Source organism: Eptesicus fuscus, chromosome 5, assembly GCF_027574615.1.
Source record: "Eptesicus fuscus isolate TK198812 chromosome 5, DD_ASM_mEF_20220401, whole genome shotgun sequence".
In the NCBI taxonomy this organism is placed as follows: Eukaryota; Metazoa; Chordata; class Mammalia; order Chiroptera; family Vespertilionidae; genus Eptesicus; species Eptesicus fuscus.
The window spans coordinates 26,528,024-26,544,182 of NC_072477.1; the positions used below are offsets into that span (position 1 = coordinate 26,528,024).

General features: G+C 42.3%; 1 protein-coding gene across 4 annotated transcripts in view; it reads left to right on the plus strand.

Annotated features, from left to right (window-relative positions):
- DCAF5 (DDB1 and CUL4 associated factor 5) overlaps positions 1 to 16,159 on the plus strand; it is a 105,427-nt gene that overhangs the window by 76,410 nt on the left and 12,858 nt on the right. The gene's annotated exons all lie outside the window — the stretch shown is intronic.

Genomic DNA, 16,159 nt, shown 5'->3' on the forward strand with positions numbered 1-16,159 from the left:
ATATATGAAGTTGATGTTCCAGAAGAATAAGAGAAAATGAGCAAAAGCAATATATGAAGATACAATAGCTAAATTAATTTTCCAAAACAAATGAAATATGCCAATTCTTAGATTCAAGAAACTCAGTAATGACAAATAGGATAAATACAACACACCTAGGCACATCATAAGCCCAACTATTGAAAGCAAAAGATAATGAGAAGCCCAAAAGCAGCCTGAGAAAATGTCTAAATCAGTAATATATATATATAAAATAGAGAAATATGCTAATTAACCGGGATGCCATAATGGGTCAACCGGACAGGAGGAGGTTGCACGCACAGCATCCGGGCAGGGTGGCAGGGACCCCCGTGCGCCTGCATTGGGGGAGGGCCTGATCAGCAGTGGCCGCAGCTGCTTCAAGGGCCCGGGGAGCGAGACAGGGCCGGACCCGTGACTCGAGGGTGGGAAGTGCCGCGTGATTTCGAATATCGCGCTGGGCTCCTAGTAAATAAATAAAGTGCTTAAAGAATTAAAGCCAGCTGACCAGAATTCTATATCTATGGAAAATAATCCTTCAAAAATGTAGGTAAAACAGACATTTTAAAAAATTATAGAATTTTAATACAATGACTTAGAAGCCCTTAATGAATTAATACATCTAAATATCGAACATCAACAACAACTAACATTACAAAAGGAAAGGCAATTAGACATGAGCCTCTGGATGAAAGAACAATACTACCCATAGTCTTGCAAAATAAAACCACCCAAATCTGAACAGACCTCAGGATCCACCTTTTGATTTGCAGGAAGTATAGAGGTCAGAGGAGTATATTATACTGTATTGTGAGGATACAACCCACAAAATCCAAACTGTCAGAAATTCTCAGACCCATGTTCTTCAACAAATACATTCTAATGGGAAAAGAAGGATGGATAGGAAGAAACCTATTGTTAAGAAACATAAGAGACCTAAAAAAAACACCACAGGCAAAATTAAAGTATTTAGGAATGCACACCTGGGTAAATAAAATTATTTTTAAATGCGGAGAAGTGATTAATATAGAAGTCAGGATAATGGTTACATTATTATCCATTAAATAATAATGTATAATAATGGGGGAACGAAGGGGTTGTAATTGCAATGAGGCATGTAGGGGCCTCGGAATGAATGGCCAGAAAAATTCCATTTCTTGACCTGGGTGTTGGTTATAAGGGTATTCACCTTATGAAACTTCATTAAGCTATACTTTTTATATTTGATTCCATATCTTTTTTAAAAATCCTCAATGAAAAAAAATAAGTAAATAGCCGTGGTCAAAGAATAAATCACAATAGGAATAAAATTTTCTTAATAAAAATAAAAACATGAAAGGTGCTCAAGTATTGCATGGATATTTGGCCCCGATCAGGGATCTACACAATTTTGTTTACATACTCTCAACCCCACAATCATTTTTTTTGAGTTATACGCTACATATAAAGAGTATATATTAAAGTACACTTTTATTGAGGCATAACTTAAACCTCTGTTAAGATGCCCACCATGATAGGGTGCTTGTTGCCCCGAGGTAACTCCAGTGATGAGAAAGTTTTCTGGAAGCCTTACTCTGCATCCCTCTGCAATCTTTTGAATGTGGCTTACTGAGAAGGGCCTTATTATCATCCTTCCTCCTCAGAGCCTTTTACTCATTTAAGGTGGCTCTCATGTCCCCTTCTCTATCTCCTCCAGAGATAGCACCCCCAGGTTTATTTAGCAGCACCTCAACGAAATGATACCGATTTCTTGGATGTACTCATTTCTTTCCTCTAGATTTGTTCTACCTCTGTTTAAGGATTAACTGAATAATGAATAAGTTCAACAGATGTAGTCTGACTAGAACAGAGAAAAACTTAGTCTTCTTGCTACATGGTGTTTCAGAAAGTACACACGATCACAAAAGCTGTTTTTGAAGGTCACAGGACCCATGATCCACTCATACTTAGAGTTGGCTAGAAACCCCATAGTTTCTTCATGGGCTGTGTGGTTGGTCCTGGATCATATCTTTTATTTGGTGCTTGGGTTTTATTGTACAAAAGGACAGTACCTTATAATTATTTCTCTTGTTAGATTCACTAACTGGTAGTTGAGGTGTTTGTTTTTTCTGTACTTCAACTTTGCATCATCAGTCTGTCACAGTGAGGCTGTCTCTTTGATCATCATCTTGCTTTGCAAGTAACTAAAGTACTTTTTTGGATTATTTTTAGCAACCGAGGCTCGTTTGGGGATTCAGTCTTCCTGCTACTATTCTAACCCACATTAAAAAAAAATTTTTTTTTCTATCCTTCCTTGTTCTTTTTTCATGTTATTTTACTTTTTACTATTTTTAGAGTTAAGTACTTTTATTATCAAAGTAATACAGGTACATACATTTTAAATCAAATAATATTACAAAGCTTTTAAAAAAAATGCAAGTTTCTTTTTCTTCCGATAACATAAACATAATATTTTAAGTTTTAAATTTTGTCCATTGTCCATTGGCTTTCTACTATTGAAATTAGCCAGTTTCTCCAAGTAAGAATCTTTGATTTCCTATCAAGAGGATATTTACCTAGTAGTTGAACTATGGTACCAAGAGCCAAATAGGGGAATAGAACTATGGATCTCATATCTAGACAGATTTTTGTTTAATCCCCATTCTCCCGTCTGTGTCTATTCCCAGTCCAAAATCTCTTTCAGTTGGCAACCCGCAGGCCTCTGCTTTTGTGTGGGGAAGGGGTAGTTTCCTGAGGGAAGGGTGTGATGGTGAAATTGCTCTTTATGTAGGCTTTCAGTTCATCCTGTTTTCAGCCCTACCCTTCAACCTGGCTTTGGGGATACTGAGCACTTCTTATTTTTCTATGTAATCTCTCTATTTTTAAACCTTGGTAATTCATAGTTCAAAAAATATTTGGCAAAGTTCAGCAAGTTAAACATAACATATAAGGGCTAGATGTGGTTCTTGGATTCTAGCTTAGAATGCTTAAAGGACCAAAAGTCTGTCAGGAGATTTCTAATCTAATCTACTGCCTCTTTGATTTAAACAAATAATGGAATGAGGCTGAACTAGCTCTCTATGCATGCCAGTTGAACGTAAGATACTAAGACAGTCTGAAGTTGGTTTGCTGTTATATTCCGTGTGGCATAATCACATGACAAGCAATCAGCATTTATTGAATGCCTGCTGTGTGCTTCACAGTGTATGTCAAATGCTGTGAGAGCTAGATGGAGAGAAGTCCTGAGTGTGAGCCAAAAGCAAGGGCATCTTTTTCTTCTTCGCTCTTCTGTTCAGAAAAACTGACAATCACTGGGGAAATTTTTTTGCTACACAAACTCCAGAGAGATGAAATTTATTCATTATATAAACAACACTGACAATGAATTGGCTAAGTAATTCTCATCAGGCTTCCTAGTGGGCTGAGAACATCATTTTGAGATGTAGGATATAAATCCATTGTAAAACTTGTTACTGGCAAGATTAGACTTGATTTTTTAGTTAATGTCACAAAGTAACTCATTTCTAAAAACCTTTAAAAATTAGAGGAGGACTAGTACTGGGGATTTTACTGTGGCAAAAAAGCCCATCAGAATATGTTTTACACCTCTGCAGAACATAGGAAGAGCATCTGTTTTTCTGTGATAATTCTGAAAAGAAAAGAAATAGACCTGCGGTTAAGTATAGCGTCACTGTGGTGTATTGGAAGGAGCATTTGGCTTAAAACCATACCTGGTTTCATGTCCAGTGCTGCCTCTAAGTAGCTGATCCAGTGATCCATTTGAGGCAAATTATGTAACAACAATTGTCTGAGCCTCAGTTTCTTCTATAAAATTGCCTCTGCTCCTACCACCCCAAATCATGAGATGATTTTTAAAAAATATTTGTTTATTTATTCATTTTAATATATTTTTATTGATTTCAGAGAGGAAGGGAGAGGGGGAAGGAGAAAGAGAGAGAAACATCAATGATGAGAGAGAATCCTTGATGGGCTGCTTCCTGCACACCCCATACTGGGGATCGAGCCTGCAACCTGGGCAAGTTCCCCAACTGGGAATCGAGCCATGACCTCCTGGCTCATAGTTCAACGTTCAAACACTGAGCCATGCTGGCCGGGCTCATGAGATGATTTAATAGACTTAGAAGCTTTCTGAAAATTGTGTGCTTTCAAATGTAAGATATTGTTATTGTTATGTAAAATAAGACCAGTGCCCATCTATATATATAAAACCTTAATATGCAAATAGACCAAATGGTGGAACAACCAAACAACCTGTCGCTATGATGTGCACTGACCACCAGGGGGCGTGCACAGAACATAGCAGGTGTCAGCAGCAGGTGGCAGAGCGCAGAACATGGCGGGCATTGGCCACGGCAGGATGGTGGAACAGGTGAGTGGGGACGCCAGACCAGGGTGGGGTGCCGGTTCCCGTCATCTGGGCGAGCCTCTGGTGGTTACTGAAAATTCTTTGCTCCCGTGCACCACAGTCCTGCCCAGCGCTCACACTTGCTGCTGGCGCTGGCGCTGCTCGCACCCGCTGCCATCGCCGGAGCCACTGCTTGCACCCACTGATGGCACCAGCCCCAATCACTCCGTGCCGTCAGCACATGTGAGCGGTGGTGGCGGGAGCGGGGCTGCTGGCAGACAGGGGACCGGGGCCATGGCAGGAGGGGCCAGGTGGGGGCGCAGAGGATGGGCCAAGACCTGCCCCTGTGCCCACCACAGCTTTGTGGCCCACAGTTCCTTTTAAGGTGCATGAATTCGTGCACTGGGCCCCTAGTAGAACCATAATTTCCAAAGTATTTTCTCCCTGGTAACTTAAGTATGGACATAATGGATTTGGTAACATGTGGTGGAGGTGGGTGTCTCTAGAAAATATTCATATTGCCTTCTCCTTCCCATTCTCCTAGTTCTTGTTGGAAAGGGCTTAGGATTTTCACAAATAGTGTTGCTTCCCCTGAGACATGCCTCCACACTAAGACCTTACTGTTTATGGAAAGAAGCAGAATGTAATTGAGTTGGTAGGCCTGGATTTAAATTCCTGATCCATTCATCTTCTAGTTGGAGATTTTGGAAAAGTTATTTAATCTTGCCAAGCTTCTGTTTGTTTTTTTAAATAGGTTGTGTGTGTGTGTGTGTGTGTGTGTGTGTGTGTGTGTGTTATTTTTTTGAGAGAGGAAGAGAGAGAGAGAGAGAGAGAGGACGGGGGGGGAGGGGAGAGGAACATTGATGTGAGAGAAATATCAATTGGCTACCTCCCGACCAGGGATGGAGGCAGCAACCTGGGCATGTGCCCTGACCATGAATGGAATCAGCAATCTTTCAGTGCATGGAATGATACTCAACCAACCGAGCCCCACTGGCCAGGGCCAAACTTCTGTTTCTTTCTCTGTAAAATAAGAAGGTTAACAATAACAATAGTAATATCTACCTTCTTAGGGATATTGTGAGGGTACTCAGTAGCCATTCAGTGAGTGTTATTTCTTTTTTATTGATCTCTCAGAGAGAGAGAGAGAGAGAGCGCCCGATCTGGGATCCAACCCACCACTTTTTGGTGTATGGAAGGACACTCCAACTAAGTCAGTCACACTGGCCAAGTCCCCCCCCTCCCCTTTTTTTTTTAAATAACATTTTTTTCCATCATCATTTATTCCCCCTCTGGTGCCCTCCAGAATGGTCGGTTATATTGTTTTTGCATGAAGGTTGCTTTTGACTATGTAGTTTAAGAGGGGGGAAGTTATATGACAAATTTTTCCCTGAATGGAGGGGGTAGACATGCAGTTTCATTGCCAAGTCACTGCAGCTACCCGCACTGCCAGTAGACTGATGAAGTATGCTGGAAATAGCTGTAAATGCATTTTCAGAGGCCTGCCTATGTGTGCATGCTCTGTCTCCTCCTTTTTCTACACCTGCGTTGACTCTCAATGAGTTAGGCCTGGGCACCTGATTTTCCCCATGTAATTAGAAGAACAACTGGTTTTAATTGGTACAAGTAGTTGGTTGCAAGCACATGTGAAGTACAGATGATGAAAGAAGAACTTACCTAATTGATGCAATTAAGCATTGCTGTCTGTGGGCGCCTTGAGCTTTACTGACAATACTGCCTGTCCCCATCTGGCTTTTCTTAACTCTTAAGTGGCTCGTGATCCCCAGGAGATAGTCACTGCTCTTTCTGTCTTGTCAGTACGCTGATTGTACTTCTCTTTATGGTTTGAAACTTGGAGACCTTAGGATTGTTCACTCAGGCCTTTTGGAATGGCTAAAAGGATGTTTAGAAAACTCTGAATGATAGCAAAGAAAAGAAGTAGTCCCTTGACTCTTATAGCTGTACATTCTTTCCTTTAAAAAAATGTTCTTACTAATTTGAGAGAGAGGAAGAGAGAGAGAGAAACATCAGTGTGAGAGTAACATCAATCGGATATCTCCCCATATGCACCCCAATCAGGGATTGAACCTGAAACTTAGATACATGCCCTCCTTGACCAGGAATAGAACCAGAGACCTTTCAGTGCATGGGATGAAACTCGGCCAACTGAGCCACACTGGCCAGAGCTATAACTATAAATTCTTAATTCTACCAGTGGATTCAGGAATGAAATAGATTGTCTCAACAGGTACTTATCAAACCTCATTTTGGTAGATACAGTCAAACCTTGGTTCTCAAATATCTCCCATCTCAAACAATTCAGTTCTCAACCAAGTTGTTCATGAAAGAATGTCTGGTTGTTGAACAACACTTTGGTTCTCTACCCAGCAACACTTTCATGCTGATATGACTCAGTTTACCGCTAAACCTTGCATTGTTAACATCTCATGAAATTGTGCTGTGGATATTTTTGTTTTTTTGTGGGGTTTTTTGCTTTTGTTGGTGCTTATTATTATTAAATGGGGCTCAGTGCACGAATTCGTGCACCTTGAAAGGAACTGTGGGCCGAGAGGCTGCAGTAGGCACAGGGGCGGGTCTTAGCCCATCCTCTGCGCCCCCGCCCAGCCCCTCCCACCGTGGCCCTTGGTACCCTGTCTGCCGGCAGCCCCGCTCCCGCTGCCGCCACTCCTCTGTGCTGACAGCACCGGCCCTGCTCGCAGCAGGTGTGAGTGGCGGCTGCTGTCCCGATCGCCACTCAGGAGCAGGGGGAGGTAGAGAAGCCCTCAGGGGTGGTCAGGGCTGGCAGCCGCCGCTCTCACCTGCTGATGGTGCTAAGCAATCGGGACTGGCGCTGGGCACCGGCAGCGGGTGCAAGCAGGGCTGGCGCTGGCAGTGGGTACGAGCAGCGACTCTGGCACCAGCAGCAGGTGTGAGCAAGGCCGGCGCCAGCAGCAGTTGCGAGCGCCGGGGGAACCGTGTTGCACAGGAGCAAAGAATTTTCAGTAACCACCAGAGGCTCATCCCAATGATGGCGATTGGTGCCCTGCCTTGGTCTGGCACCCCCACTCACCTGTTCCACCATCCTGCTGCAGCTGATGCCTGCCATGTTCCGCACACGCCACCTCGTGATCAGCACACGTCAAAGCGACTGGTTGTTCAGTTGTTCTGGTTGTTCCGCTGTTTGGTCTATTTGCATATTAGCCTTTTATTATATAGGATTGTATAGTAAGTCACTCTCTAGGTCCTAAGAAGGTTAGTGATAACAGCAAAGTGAAAAGGAAAGATGTGAGAACAACATTAGAGCTTAAAAAAGAAAATTTTAAAACATAAAGAGGCCATCAAGAGTGCCAATGTTGCCCTAGCCACTTTTCTCAGTGGTTAGAGTGTCGTCCCACGAGCTGAAAGTCCCAGGTTTGATTCCAGTCAAGGGCACATACCTCAGTTGTAGGCTCAATCCCTGGCCCTGGTCAGGTGCATGTGGGAGGTACCCATTGATATTTCTCTATATATATATCTCCCCCTCCCTTCCACTCTCTTTAACAATCAATGGAAAAAATATCCTCGAGTAAGGATTAACAACAACAAAAAAAGAGTGCTAATGTTATGTTGCAAAGGGTGTGAAAGTGCTGATGAAACAACGATCACGGGCAATTAAGAAAGGTTAAAACAGAATCATTTGGGGGTCTAGAATAGATTAATCCCATTTACACTATTTCTAATGGGAAAAAAATGATTCAGTTTTTTAGCACATCAATTCTTTTTAAAAATATATATATTTTATTGATTTTTTACAGAGAGGAAAGGAGAGGGATAGAGAGTTAGAAACATCGATGAGAGATAAACATCGATCAGCTGCCTCCTACATACCTCCTACTGGGGATGTGCCCACAACCAAGGTACATGCCCTTGACCGAAATCGAACCTGGGACCCTTCATTTCACAGGCCGATGCTCTATCCACTGAGCCAAACCAGTCAGCAGCAAATCATTTCTTTTTTTTTTTTTTATCTTTATTGTTCAGATTATTGCATATGTTCCTCTTTTTCCCCCTGTAGCTCCCCTCCACCTGATTTCCCATCCCACCCCTGCCCTAACCCCCCGCCACTGTCTTCATCCATAGGTGTAAAATATTTGTCCAATCTCTTCCCGAACCCCTCACACCCCCTTTCCCCCGAGAATTGTCAGTCCACTCCCTTTCTATGCCCCTGATTCTATTATATTCACCAGTTTATTCTGTTCATCATATTTCTTATTCACTTGATTTTTAGATTCACTTGTTGATAGATATGTCTTTGTTTTTTTTTTTTTTTTTATATATTTTAATATATTTTATTGATTTTTAACAGAGAGGAAGAGAGAGGGACAGAGAGTCAGAAACATCGATGAGAGAGAAACATCGATCAGCTGCCTCTTGCATACCCCCCACCGGGGATGTGCCCGCAACCAAGGTACATGCCCTTGACCGGAATCGAACCTGGGACCCCAGAGTCCGCAGGCTGACGCTCTATCCACTGAGCCAAACCGGTTTCGGCATGTTGTTCATAATTTTTATCTTTACCTTTTTCTTCTTCTTCCTCTTCTTAAAGAATACCTTTCAGCATTTCATATAATACTGGTTTGGTGTTGATGAACTCCTTTAGTTTTTTCTTGTCTGTGAAGCTTTTATCTGACCTTCAATTCTAAATGATAGCTTTGCTGGGTAGAGTAAACTTGGTTGTAGGTTCTTGCTGTTCATCACTTTGAATATTTCTTGCCACTCCCTTCTGGCCTGATTTCTGTTGAGAAATCAGCTGACAGTTGTATGGGTACTCCCTTGTAGGTAACTAACTGTTTTTCTCTTGCTGCTTTCAAGATTCTCTCTTTGTCTTTTGCACTTAGCATTTTAATTATGATGTGTCTTGGTGTGGTCCTCTTTGGATTTCTTTTGTTTGGGGTTCTGTGTGCTTCCTGGACTTGTAAGTCTATTTTTTTCACCAGGTAGGGAAAGTTTTCTGTCATTATTTCTTCTAATAGGTTTTCAATATTTGCTCTCTCTCCTCTTCTGGCACCCCAATAATTCGGATGTTGGTACGCTTAAAGTTGTCCCAGTGGTTTCTTACACTATCTTCATATTTCTGGATTCTTTTTTCTTTTTGTTTTTCTGGTTGGGTGTTTTTTGTTTCCTCATGTTTCAAATCTTTGGCTTGATTCTTGAGGTCCTTTGATCTACTGTTGAATTTCTGTATATTCTTTATTTCAGACAGTGTATGCTTAATTTCTGACTGGTCTTTTTCCCTTTTTTTTTGGCATTCTCATTAAGATCTTTAAAGGTCTCACTAAGTTCCTCAGAGGTTTTTAGCAGATTCTTGAGTAACCTTATAAATGTGGTTTTGAACTCTATGTCCAGTCTTCTGCTTTCCTCCATTTCTTTCATTTGTGATCTGCCTCTTTGTCTCCGCATTTTAGCTGCTTCCCTGAGTTGATGGAGTGGCTTTGTGTGCGAGGTGTCCTTTGGGCCCAGTGGCTCAGCCTCCCAAGTTACCTGAGGTGGACACTCTTGGTGCACCCCTTTATGGACTGCACAGTCTTGTTGTAGTTAAGCCTTGATTGTTGTTTGGTATCACTGGGTGGAGTTGACCTCCAGGCCAATTGTCTGTGAGGATCTGCTGTGTCTACACTGGGAGAGCTTCTGTGCTCAGTTTGGATGGGTGGGGTCTCAGGGCAGAGCAGGCAGCCTTGGTTTCCCATCAGCCCCGCACTAAGAGGCTTGGGTTTCAGTGTCCACGGCAATGGCTGCACGCACCTCTGAGAGAAAGTTGCTCTCGAGTTTTGCCCGCTGCCAGACAGTCCAGTTTCTCCCCGAATGAGTGTGGGTACCCAAAGTCTCACCCGGAACTGGAGTACGTGTAGTCAGGAGGCTTTGTTTCCCTCTGGAACGAGAAAGGCAGCCTCGCATTCAACTGCCCGAGCCCTCTCTACGCTCGCGCCTCCTCACCTCTGTCTTCCGCAGTTCCCCTGGGTCTCTGTGCCCCGCGGCAAGGGCTGCACGCACCTCTGAGAGACAGCTGCTCTTGAGCTTTTCCCGCTGCCAGACAGTCCAGTTTCTCCCCATATGTGTCTGGGTTCCCCGAGTCTCGCCCGGGACTGGATTTCAGCACTATGGGGAGCCTTTGTTTCGCTCCGGTTTGAGAAAGCCAGCCACGTATTCAGCCGCCCGGCCTTTCCTCTTGCGCGCACACCCCTCCGTGTCTCCGCACGTCTGCCCTCCACCGCTCCTGCGTCTCAGTGTCCTTTTCTTTTTCTTTCTAGTTGTAGAATTTCCACTCAGCCGGCTTTCCGGTGGTTCTGGATTATGTCTGCTTTGTCTTTTAGTTGTAGTTTTGAAATTGTTATGCGAGGCAGCAGTATAGGTGTTCACCTATGCCGCCATCTTGGTTTCTCCAGCAAATCAGTTCTTGAACAGCCTTCCGGAACTAATTAAGTTCAAGAACTGAGGTTCCACTATATTAGCCTTAGCCTTCTCCTTCAAGCCTTGTTCCAGAGAAAATGATGAGGGCATTTATTTCAATTTGTTTGTTTATTGGGTATCCTTATATAAGACATTATATTATGCAAAGCCCTATGAGCAATTGAAAGATAAACATTTTCTTGCCCTCAGAGAACTTCCAATCTAAGGGAGATGAAAAAAGGGTACATATGTATGGTACTCTAAATTTAAAAATGAGTTCCAAGGCCCATAAAAAGGATGATTAAAGAGGGCTTGAAGAGATGGTGTGTATCAGTAAAATTTTCATGGGATTAGCATTTCAGAGGACCATGAAGGATAGGTAGGATTTTAGTCCCTTTATTTCTCTGCTCTTACCATAGTAAAAATACTTTAAAGAAAGAAAGGAAGAAAATGAAACATTCAAAACTGACAGCAGAAAGATGGAGAAAGAGAAACACTTGGATAATCCACATATTGGATGATGGAGCCCATTAATAGAGACTGCATTTTTCCCTGCATGCTTATATCCTGTGGTCTAATTCTCTAATACATTCACATCTTTTCATTTATTTATCATATATTTACTGAAAACCTACTATATGATCAGCACCATTCTATAGGCTTGGAGTACAACAGAGGAACAAAAGAGTCCTGCCAACATGGAGCTTACATTCTAGAAGGGAAAACAGACAATGAACAATAGACACAATAAATTATATATATGTTTAAAAAGTTAGAAGTACCATGGAAAAGGAAAAGTAGAGCGCAGAATAAGGGGGACAGGAAGTGGTATTGGGGGAGAGGGGGATCAGGGAAATGCAGTTTTTGATAGGATATTTAGTATAGGCCTCAATGAGAAGATCACATTTGAGCAAATCCTCAAAGTGGTGAGGGAGTTAGCCATGCAGAAATCTGGGGGAAGAACATTTCAGGTAAAATCAGTGCAAAGGTTCTAAAGTTAAAATGTGCCTAATGTATATGAGAAACAACAAGGAAATCAATGTGTTGACGCAGAGTGAGGGAGGGGGTTGAGTATGTAGGGGTTGAAGTCATAGAGGTAAGTGGGACACAGGGTGTCTAGTCATGGGTTCTTATTGTGAGTGAACTAGAGAGCCATTAGAGAATTCTGAGCAGAGGAATGACATGATCAACTTATTTTAACAGGATCACTGCAGCTACTGAGTTGAAGATAGACGGTAGGAACGAGGCTGCCAAGCATAGAAATGAGGAGAACTAGCAAAAGTGTCACATTATATAGTTGTGTGGTGATAGTGGCATGAACCGAGGCAATAAGGGTTGTAATCTAGATATACTTTGAAGGAAAAACTATCAGAATTTCCTGATAGACTAGATTGGGGAAGATTGGGGAGCATTGTCCTGTTCTATAGCCCCAAGTGCCATTGAGGACCACTTTGTAGCATGATTGATAAATTGCTGTTAGACTAAGGCATAAAAAAAAAACCCTGACCAGGTTGCTTTTACCTTTTGAGTTGAAAACATAGTCATTCTTGGAGGGCTTTGTTGAAGCAAATTAAATTGACAAAAAGAGAAGTAATAAGTTAGTGAGAAATGAGAGTGGTGTCCTGACCCTTGAGGGGCCTGAGAGACAAGTCTCTGGCTGAATGTTGTGAAAAGAGGAGCATAGGTAAAGAAGGGGAGGAAAATGAGGACCTATATGCTTAGACCCTGCTCTTCTCTAGGGGAACATTTGGCCTTGGCATTTTAGAAAGGTCTTTTTCAGAGTTCTAAGCAAGGGCTTATCTCTGAGTCCCTTGTGTTTCCTAGATCCCCCTAAAGTAGTGAGTGAGTCACTGATGTTGGAATCTTATGAGATGGCCCAATTATTTTATTTTCTGAGGTTTTAGAGTAAAGTGATTTATAGCCTTCCCCACCTCCCTATTATCCCTACTGAACCAAAGGAAAGATGGAAATAAGGGAACTTTGGCCTTGACTTATTAAAGAGACCTACAAAGTGGTGCTAACATGTTTGGTTGAGCTGGCCAAACTGATGCACCAGAGAAATGATCATCGGTTTGTACAAAATTGTACAAATAAATGACAGCTCAAGAATGAGTGTCGCTTTTCCTGGGTGTGTCCTAATTTATTCACTGGTACCCATTATTAATGATTAGGTCATGGCTTCATTTGGTAACCATGGGTGAGGTTGATCCTCACCAGGCCCCTGACCTGTAGTCTAGAGATGACCCTCAGGGGAGTATATAGGTCGTGTAGTTGTTGGAAGAAATAATCTCTGTCTAATTCCTTTCAACTTGATCCGTCTAATGATGGGCAGGGTCTGGCTAAGTAATGGAGGAGAGGAGACCCCAAGTTCTTACTGATGCTGGTATTTTTACTTTAGCCATTTCAGAATAAAGAAATCTTATCTATCTGAATTACTCAAATCTCCAGAACTGATAAAAATTTATTCTCTGAAAATCATTGTGTCTAACTATATAGTAGCAGCTGTAGCCAATCACTTGAAATCTGGAAACCAGAAAAGGAACTATAAAGAACCTTTCTGAAGCCCTTTCATTGCTATGATTCTGTGTACATAGCTTTGGTTACCTTAAACAAATGGAAGCAATAATTCTTCCTGTAGCTGTTTACACTATCAGTCTTTTGGTCTATTGGCTTCCTCCTCTTTTTCAGACTTTCTAGGTATCAGTTTGGGTGGAAAGAAGAGAGAAGACTTCATATTAAAACTAGAGGCCCATGCACAAATTTGTGCACCAGTGGGGTCCCTCAGCTTGGCCTGCAGGATTGGGCCGAAACTGGCTCTCCGACATCCCCTGAGAGGTCCGGGATTGCAAGAGGGCACAGGCCAGGCCGAGGAACCCCACCGGTACATGATCGGGGCTGAGGAGGGATGCGGGAGGTTGGCCAGCCAGGGAGGGACTGTGAGAGGGATCCAGGGTGTGTCTGGCCCGTCTTGCTCATTCCTGATCAGCCAGACCCCAGTAGCAATCTAACCTGCCGGTCGGAGCATCTGCCCCCTGGTGATCAATGCATGTCATAGCGACTGGTCGACTGCGGTCTGTCCCCTGGTGGTCGGTGCATGTCATAGCAACTGGTCAACTGTCTGCCCCCTGGTGGTCAGTGCACGTCATAGCGAGCGGTTGAGCAGCCTTAGCATATCATTAGCATATTATGCTTTGATTGGTTGAACAGACGACCAGACACTTAGCATATTAGGCTTTTATTATATAGTATTGCTACCAAGAAGAGAAACCAGATGAGGTCACAGTGCACAAAAGAGTAATAGAAACAGTTTTTCCATGGTCTGGAATTTTCAAGCATTGATACCCCATTTAAATTCAGGACTTAAAAAGAAAACCAGCCCTGGCTAGTGTGGCTCAGTTGGTTGGGTGTTGCCTGGTGCACCAAAAGGTTGCTGGTTCAATCCCTGGTCAGGGGCATGCAGGAGGCAGTCAATTAATGTTTTACTTTCACATTAATGTTTCTCTCTCCCTCTCCCTTCCTCTCTCTCTCTCAAAGAAGAAAAAAAGAAAAAGAAAACAATCTATAAGATAAAGATTTAGAAGGATTTGGAAATCAGTTATGAGCTTCTTCATTCCTATTCAAATCATTTCATTTCTTAAAGGCTACCAATATGGTGGAAAGGTAGTAGATTAGACATGATAGCCAAATAGACTCTGATTCAAATCCTGGCTCTGCCATTTACTAGCTGTATGACTTGGAAGAAGCCACTTAAATTTTCTGAGTTACTTAAATTCCTTTTCTTGGAGGCAGTAGGATTAAACAAGAGATTGGTACTAGGTTTAACCTGAAGTTTCTTTGCTAGTGACCCACCCCCATGGGGGTATAGATAGGAGTAGGATGTTGTTAAACGTTGAATTCAGAAGAGACCGTGAGCAGGAATGCTATTTGTTGAATCAACCTCATATAGAACAAAATTAGACTTGAAGGAATTCCTTGGTGGTCGTGAGATTCCTATATTGAGACAACTGTTTTAGATTCCCATGGATCCCTTTTATTTTGAGTAGACTCAGGTTACTTTTCCCTCCTCTCACTCCAGCCTAGGAATGTGGAGCACTGAGGCTGTCTAGGGGATTCCGTCGTGGCATCCTACTTTGGTGCTTAACCTTTTCTGATCCTACTTTTCTTCATAAAATCATAACAGTTCTATGTCTAGTCACTCTTTTCCTTTCTGGTTTATTAGCAAATTTGGTGTTAGGCTGAGATATTAATAGCTTTAAATGTATTATCCATCCTGGGTAATTCAAATATTAGTAATGTCAAATATGTAGTGGGGGGATTAGGCAAAGGATATTTTTGTCACCCACCAAGTAGAGTAAGCACCTAGTACTGCATAAGTTGGCACTGCCAAGGGACAGATCAGTACAGTCTGAGACACTGATGTTATAAAAATAATATTTACATGGCAATAAAGAGGAATATCTTCCATGAGGCAAAAGAGGAGTTGTATCGGGATGCCAAAAGCAGAGGACCCCTTCCCCAGAGCCAGAATGTTTCTAGAGAAGTGATGTTTTAGTCATATTCCTTCCAAATACCAAAACAATACATGTTTGGATTGATATTTGAGCAAGGTAGATTTGGGAGTGCGATGGTATGGAATGTGGAGCTGAACCTAGACCACTAGGGTATGCCATGCTCCTGGTAGAGACTAAGAAGGTATTTATTGCTTAGATAAGTGAACACTCATTTGTCTGTGTCTGAATGCATCATATTTGCCAGTTTGCCAGGGTCACAGGTTGGCCTGTGTGTACTGAGCTGTTGTTGACGGTTGCTCAGAAGCAACCTTGCTCAGGACTTGGGTGCATGTGTTCTGTGTGACTGTGATGTCCTGACCAGTGAGGTTGAACCTTTGCGATTATCCCAAGTTCATAAATAATGACATATTCATTTATGGTGCAAGTTCCAGGCCTCCGGTACTTTTCTTAGCCATTGAAGAAAAAAGTTTTTGGGATGGTCTTTAAAGTACAGCTTTCTATTGTGGCCTCTTGATTTTAATCCATATGCGATGTCTTTAAGGCCCACACACTCTAATTTCAGATTCTCAAAACTTTGGCCCTGCGTATTATGAAAGTGACCCAAATCTCTTCTCTTTATCCTTAGTTCTTCCCTTCTATCAGGATAAAAAAAAAAAAAGAAAGAAAGAAAGAAAGTATATATTTTCTTCCATTATTTCCCAGTGGTTTTTGTATATTTGTTTGTTTTGTTCGCTATCTGCATCATAGAAATTGAGGGCAAATGGACCAGAGATGTTTTTGTGCATTTGAATAATTACATGCTTCTGGTTCTGCTTGTCCCTGGCTCAGCTGCCTAACTGTTCCTGAGCAGTTCAGTCTC